Consider the following 8,610-nt stretch of genomic DNA (forward strand, 5'->3'; position numbering starts at 1 on the left):
TTTATGACCATTTTCCAACCGCTTATTGACTCTCATACCTAAACAGGCTGTTTGTGTTACTCCGCATTTAAGACTAATATATTTAAATGAGCTCTGTTCTAATTGGCTGCTCTGTATTGCGCCTCATTCAAAAAGCAGTCCAGACTGAAACACTCCTCACTTCAACCTGAATGGGCATAGCTGAACTGCTGTAGGCTGAATATGTAAATGTGTTGTTTTTTGTGACATCACAAACATTTTTCCAGCTTAATTTCCACATATGGACTATATGGACAGGGGAGTGAGCATGAAACTTTAACCATGTTTACACAATACATACATTTTTTTTTGCATTTTATTCTTTTTCTTGAGGTCCATTTAAGTCTTTTGTGTAAGTTTATGTACCAAGAACAATCCTAATCCATTGTTACATGGTCATTTTTTAACCTCTCTTTATCCTTTGCAGTTAAACAGTCCGTTATTGTGTTTTCATGTGATGTAAGTACAACAGAGCTTACTAGATGCTCTGTACTGTGCCTCATTCAAAAAGCAGTCCAGGCTGAAACACTCTTTATAACTTCAGTGTAAATGGGTGGGCCTAATGTGCTGTAGGCTGAACAGGTGGATGTAAATGTGTTGTTTTTTTGTGACATCACAAAGATCAATGGGCCATTTTTTTCAGTTTAATTAATCTGTATGGACGGTACGGCCTGTGGCATGAATGTGAAATGTTAACAGTGTGTACATACTACATCAACATCTTGTATTAAAAACATGAGGAAAATGAATTTTTCAGTGATATGGGCCCTTTAACCAGTACAAGCCAAACCACGTATCCGATCTCCGCTCAGTTAACCATTTCTCTTACGTTGGATATTGCAGAGATAATGGACTGTGAAGCTATTTCTAGATCAGCCTGAGCTGCCTGCAACTGGAACCGCCGTAAACAGCAGCGTGGTGCAATACTGCCATCTGTTGGTGGAGGCAGAAAGGTCCCGGTGCTTCACGCCTCGCTCTGTGATAAAGTGTTCACATTAGGAGCTCCTGAGACTTGTGCTGCCAACCAGTCTGTTGGATAGGAAAGACAACCATCTGCTGCCCTATTCCTAGTTAAGTGTTTACCGGAATACATCATCACCATTATTTTCCCTTTGAAATGTGCTCTGCTTCAGACCATTAGCCTACTCTGTCAAACTGCTCTGCAAAAACCTGCTCTCTGTGAGGTTTCTGTGCCTGGTTCAGTGTGTTGTGAAATATGGATTTAAAAGTTTTCTAAATTTAAAGAGCTGCATTCATTCTGTACAATGCAAATTGTTCAGGGGGGAAATAAAGGGGGGAAATAAAGAACTCAAAGGTAGATAAAAAGAAAATAATGATGATTCTCACCTCTGTGAAGTTATAGAGTAGCAACCCACACAATTAAATGATTAGAAACTATTAAAAATGATAAATTGGATGTTTTAGTGTCCCTTTTCTCAGTTTTTCTGTGGTTTAACAAAACTATGAGGAGAACAACAGAGAAAAATAATGTAAAAAAGAGCAAAAATGGTGCCCTTGTGAGTATTTGTTCCTCAAAGCGGCTGATCAACGGCGTTTTTGGTCGAAACATCACATTAAAGGGGAAGTCCATGCATTTTCCAAAATTTCTGCATAACCTTGTCAATGAAAACAAAGATATTCAGAAAGAACTATGTTTTAGGCCAAAACCTTCTCAAAACTGTCATAAAAGAACATCTCAGACATCAGCCAATACCTTTCTGTGAGGTAGCTTTAAGAAGCATGAAACGCTTCGGACGTCTGGTTCCTGTATCCAACATTGTGGACAATTCTCACTCAGTAAGGTTAGTATGGAGCATTTCAGGTCAAACCACTCTGAATGACTTTGTTTCCATCTTAACAATTAAATTACCCAGACATTTAGAAAAATCAGTGGAATTTCCCTTCCTTTTTTTGGTTCAGCACATGTATTGCCCACATTTCTTGAGAATGTATGTGCTTTACTTTCTCATTTTCTCCCCTCAGTCCTTCCTTTCCAAGCATGTATTAAATCCTTTGTGCTGGACTCAGCCAGGTTGAAGCTGGCTGCCAGTCGCTGCTGCAGTACCTGAAAGCTGGGTCACTTGTTCAGCTTCCACATGCCTACACAATGAGTCAGCCTCTCCGCTCCGCTCTTATCACCACCTCCACTGCTGCTCCCCACAATCCTGTCTGTGTGCCTACAGTCACTGGGAGAATTGCGCCATTTTCTAATTCAGCAGCTCAAGTCTGAAATGGGTTCGCTTTAGCTGCTCCTGCTGCCCACACCGAAAGTCAATGGCCCGGCTGCCTAGGAATGGGACGAGATGGATTCAGTAATATGAAGAGGGGAAGAGCAGAAAGCTCTCAAGGCGTTTGTGTTTGTGATTGAGTTTCATAGCCGGCTGGAGGAAAAAAAAAGCTGGATATGTCCTTCACTCTGATGTAATTCATTAAACTGGTAGCAATTACAAAATGATAGGCCAAAAAGGGTCTGCATTCATTAGGCTGGGCGTTCGATTTGATTGCAGGATTATATCTCAGAACAAAAATAGTTTGGGCAGATGGCTGGACAGAGAGTACCCAACTGTAGAAAGGTTGACGGAGCTTTTGAGTTTTCCCAGCTGCAAACAATCTGTAATACAGCTGTATCTGCAACGTAGAGTATGGAATCAGCAAAAAGCAGAACTTCTTCTGCCAAACAGACAAATTCATAAACCGAATATTAAACTACTTTATGACATTTACATCTTTTGTATTGCAAAAGAATCTTAAAATATATTGATGTATATAAAATGTATATAAAATGTAAAAAGTAGATAATCTTTATATGGGAAGCGACTGAAAATAGAACGTCTATGTAGTGTACTATAATACACCTATGTGGCCAAAAGTAAGTGGACACTTATCCATCACACCTATATGAGTTTATTGCACATCCGATTCTAAATCCAGGGGCATTAATATGGAGTTGCCCCCCTCCCACCCTTTACAGCTATACCAGCTGCTGCTCTCCTGGGAGGGCTTTCCACAAGACTCTGGAGTGTGTCTGTCAGAATTTGTGCCCATTCAGTCAAAGAGCATTTGTGTAGTTAGGCATTGATGGTGGGTGAGAAGGCCTGGTTCACAATTGACATTCCAATCAATCCCATAGGTATTCAGTGGGGTTGACGTTATGCACAATGTGCTGATGTTGCTTCCAGAGGCAGTTTGGAACTCTGCAGTTGGTGATGCAACAGGGGATAGGCGAATTTCACGAGCTAAGCACTTCAACACTCAGCGGTCGCACTCTATGTGACTGTTTTTGGTAAATAAACACAAACAAATGTAATAAGTGGACTAAGGTAAGATATAGACCCTTTAATGCAAACTCGAATATAATAAATTACTGTGATACAGTGATTTAATTAGGAAAATACTGTGATATTGAACTTTTTCAATGCCATTTAGATGTAGGAGCACTTGCCTGTTTATATTGCAATTAAACTAGGACTAAGATTCTATATACTAAGATTCAGATCTTCCAAATTTATATATGGATAATTCTACTGAATTGGTTCAAAGTCAGAGACTTTCTAAACCATTGAGTGACCCTATAACTTAATTATGATTATTTTGTCAAAAACCAAATAATTGAACATTCCATTGACAGTACTAAAACAATCATAACACTACCAAAACATGACTGGCAAACACAGCTTGTTTATGTTAAACACATAAAATCATCATATTTTTCTAAAACACTAAAAAGTTTACTTAATTGCAGAAAATGTGTAGTGTTCCACACTGATTTTTAGACTTTGGGAAATATCTGCTTCAAAACAATGGGATCTAACTGCTCACCATGTGGCCATGAGGAACAAGGATTCAGTCTCACTTCCTGCTCTAAAATATAGATGCAGGGCTAAAATATGGGCTACATCTCTTTAGCTGTGTCTAAAATGGCAGAATAACAAAATGTGCACTATATAGAGAATAGAACAGGTTTCGGACATAGCATTTTGTTTCAGTAGTGACATGAAAAAGTGGACAGCATTTTTTTTAATAGTTTTTTTTTTATTTATAAATTAAACTCATGATAAATCTAAATCTTTCAGCTTCACTTTAAAAGAAATCAAAAAGATCTTTTACAAAACAAAATATAATAAATGTAAGTATTATTTTTGCAAGTGTAAATTTAGTGGTTAGGGTTTGTAACAGACACCTCTTTATAGAAAGTACCTTATAAATAATCTTTTTGTACATATTTAGCTCATTACTATCTCTATTAATGCATTGGGTTTAAATAGATCATCATCCAAGGTCTAAATACTTAATTGTTTTTTAAGATGGGACCACAGTTTGAAGTAATTAGGTGGAACTGTCGATCTGACAGATTCACAGTTTCTACTGAATGATAAAGAATCTAAAATCTGCACACTGGAATGTACCTCTCATTTCCCTGATATTTGTATATTAGGCAAGTTCCTTTCAGAAGTAAGTAAGCTGACACTATACTCCCTATGAAGGCCCTGCCCCACTACTCAGAACTCAAGTTAGAGAGCATAGAGGATTTCAACACATCATTTTTTACTGCTGCATATCTGCTGACACTTGTATGTAAACAGCTATCTCAAACAAACAACATGAACAAATGTACAGACTGTCCTATGCTGTCACCAGACTAATTTAGCACTTTCAGTTCACTTATCCTAAACATAGCCTATTATATCCTAGTTCAGCTTCCCGTTATGATTAATGTTAACTTGTCTTGGTGCCCTCCTCTGGTGCCCCTGGCCTGAGATAAGGCTACTGAACAACGGACGTGACGCATCGCACTGGACGCACAGCATTGCACTGCACAGTGTCCAAAAATTGAAAACTATTGTTTTTAATGAAGGTACTCACACCCACGCCAACATTCCATGTCAGAGCTCAGGGACTCCAAGTACTGTTCAATTTCTCAGCACATCACAGTGTGTGAGCTATAGCAGCACTCTGCTAGGTGACGCTACACAGTGTGTCCGGTGCCCTTCCTTTACAGTGCACCGTCCCCACAATCTCTGCAAAGAAGACCTAACAACACACTGCTTATCCAATGAAAATATACACTACACTAATACACTATTTGCTAAAAAATTAGCAAATATTGGAAGATGTTTAGATATGACTGATATTTAAAACTGATATTTGATGATGTATGTATTGAAGAGCAGTCTATTGTGCTGAATTTTATTAATTTTACTGTATTTCTTAGAAATAAATGTTATACATCTCCATAATGCTAATCCAGGTAGATGTACCTTTTATAAATGTTTATGTGTCAGCATCAAAAGATATGTACACGAAAAATACTCTGGGGGGGGTTCAGTCCCTCAGACTGTACCGTCTTGGTGGGCATGTATAATAAATGTCTTTTATATTGCCATTCCTTTCAGCCCCCTCTGGTGGAATATCGAAGACTGTGGAGATTTCCTCTCAGCAGCTCTGACCTGTTATAGATGCGTTGGAAATGGCATCAGTAAAGCAGACATAATCTAGGATCACATTGCACAATGTGGTCATTTTTGGCAGGAAAGGGTGCAAATTAAAACCAAGTGCTTGTTATTGTTATTATAAGAACATGTAATTATGCGCAGCTCTGTGGAGCTCTTTAATACAATTCTGACAGTGTGGCAATTAGATAGTATAGCTGATTACGTTGTAGTCTTGTATACTGGAGACTAATGTTTGAAACTCTGCTTGGGCAACAAAGCTCATATTTTTGGCTGCCTTTGAAAAAGTCTTAACACTACTTTTGGTTTCCTCAGAAACACGATTGCACCGCCTCTTGATACAAGTAGCTGCAATGTGCCGTAAATTATAAGTTTGAGGCCTGGATATCCGCAATGCCATATCAGCGCATCTCTACAGGGTATGAGACCACAATGTATAAGATTTACACTATTAAGTGTTTATAAGTTTGAAATCTAGTTAGGATGCTGAGTCAAAGACATTATGTACCAAGAAACAACACAGGTATCTGAAAAATATTCAATGCATTAAAAGTAGCTCAGTCCTCTTAATACGTTTTCATCCACCTGGAAGACTCAAGTCCCTACATCATTTAACACCGTGAATAAAATAAGAAAAAAAAAGTGAATTACCAAACTGTCCAACATAAAGAGAATAATAGTCTCAATCAATGCATAGTCCATTCTTTGCTGCAGTGCTTTGGGACACTGCAGGGACTCAATTTAATAAAAAAATTAAACAAAAAAATGTTGGGGAATGCTGCCTCAGGTCTGTTTGCAATAGTTGTCCTATTCTTCTTCTTCTAGCCTAATGGGGAGGCAGTTTTTTGGGGGTATCTCCCCATCTTGCTAGCTGATATGTAATAATATTAAAGGCTAACTAAAAACAAAGTCTAACTAAGGCCTTGTTTAGACAGGCAGCACAATACCATTTTTTTGGCATATCCAAAAAAATTGAGCAGGACAGATTCAGTCTAAACAGCAAAAATTGGATTCAAGCCACATTTGCAGGTGGTTTCAAAGCTAATTCAAATCATATTTCTAGATATGTGACTCAGTTTGACCAGTCAGATTGGATTTGTGTGTTTTTCTGTCATTCAGGCCACGGCAGTTCATGTCCTATGCTATGTCCTATAGCTTACAACGGAGAACACAAGCTTTTAACAGACATCTTCTTCTTCATCTTCTTCAACCACTTGATCCAGCTAGGGCCGTGGTTAAACAGACATTTGGGTAACATATTTTACTTTATGTGCTGTAGTTCACTGTGACTGCATCATTAAAAGATTTGAACTTAAAGCCTGTCTCTGATTAGTTTGGTGATCAAGTCAACCTTCACAGATGTCATGTTCTGTTCATGTTGTAGTTAATAAAAAGTGAAATGTTGTGAAATATAGCGTGATTGTTCCATTCGCCAGTTATTGTTGTTAGGTTTACCTAGTTTTGCCCTTGCCTGGTCAGCATATGCACATGTGCGTGGTTACTACAGCAACCAGAGTGGATATGCAAGCAAAGGCAACTACAGACTGACTGCAAAAATCAGATTTGGTCACTTTTAACTTGAAATCTGAACTTTTGGTCTACAACACCAGGTACAAAAAAACAAATCCAATTTGTGATTGTGTAGTTTGGCTGTCCATCTTCACTCCTTCCTGTGCATGCATAAGGATTAACCACATTCTGAGTATCTAAACGTGGATATATCACGGACTGAGGATCTAAATCTGGATTAATCACAGTCTGAGGATCTAAACCTGGATTAATCAAAGTCTGTATCTAAACCTGGATTAATCACTGTCTAAGGATCTAAAACTGGATTAATCACAGTCTGTATCTAAATCTGGATTAATCAGTCTGAGTATCTAAATCTGGATTAATCAGTCTGAGTATCTAAACCCTTGATTAATCACAGTCTGAGGATCTTAACCTGAATGAATCAAAGTGTGAGGATCTAAACCTGCATTAATCATAGCCTGGGTATCTAAACCCTGGATTAATCACAGTCTGATGATCTAAACCTGGATTAATCACAGTCTGTGTATCTAAACCTGGATTAATCACAGTCTGAGTATCTAAACCTGGATTACTCTTAGTCTGAGTATCTAAACCTAAATTAATCAGAGTCTGAGGATCTAAACCCTTGATTAATCAGAGTCTGAGGATCTAAACCTGGATCAATCACAGTCTGAGGATCTAAACCTGGATTAATCACAGTCTGTGTATCTAAACCTGGATTAATCACAGTCTGAGTATCTAAACCTAAATTAATCACAGTCTGAGGATCTAAACCCTTGATTAATCAGAGTCTGATGATCTAAACCTGGATCAATCACAGTCTGAGGATCTAAACCTGGATTAATCACAGTCTGTGTAACTAAATTTGGATTACTCTTAGTCTGAGGATCTAAACCTGGATTAATCACAGTCTGAGTACCTAAACCTGGATTAATCACAGTCTGTGTATCTAAACCTGGATTACTCACAGTCTGAGGATCTAAACCTGGATTAATCACAGCCTGAGGATCTATATCTGGATTAATCACAGTCTGAGTATCTAAACCTAAATTAATCACAGTCTGAGGATCTAAACCTGGATCAATCACAGCCTGCGTAACTAAATCTGGATTAATATCAATCTGAGGATCTAAACCTGGATTAATCACATTCTGAGGATCTAAACCTGGATTAACAGAGAAAAATGTTAATTCCTGCTGTAAAGTTCCTGTCTAAATTGAACCTGCATTTTTAGGCCGACCCCAGAAGTTCCCTACTAAAGCACTATTCAAATAAGATTATCCTCCTGTTCTTCATCATCATACTGTTCCTCCATCTTACTCACTTCCATCCTACACCTCTCTTTCCTTTTTCTCCTCCACCTCTTCCTACCCATCCTACCCCTCCATTTTCTCCTTCTATCCTTCTTCCTATTCTTTCTCCCACTTCTTCTCTCCTTCTTCTTCATCCTCCACCTCCTCATTTTACCCTTCCTTTCCTTCCCTCCTCCTGTTCTTCATCCTTTTACTGATCCTTCATTTTCCTCTCCTCCACCTTACATCTCCCTTTACGTCTTCTTCTCTTCCTCCTCTTCCTACCCACCCTACCCCTCCCTTTTCTCCATCTATCC

Source organism: Colossoma macropomum, unplaced genomic scaffold, assembly GCF_904425465.1.
Source record: "Colossoma macropomum unplaced genomic scaffold, Colossoma_macropomum, whole genome shotgun sequence".
Lineage (NCBI taxonomy): Eukaryota > Metazoa > Chordata > Actinopteri > Characiformes > Serrasalmidae > Colossoma > Colossoma macropomum.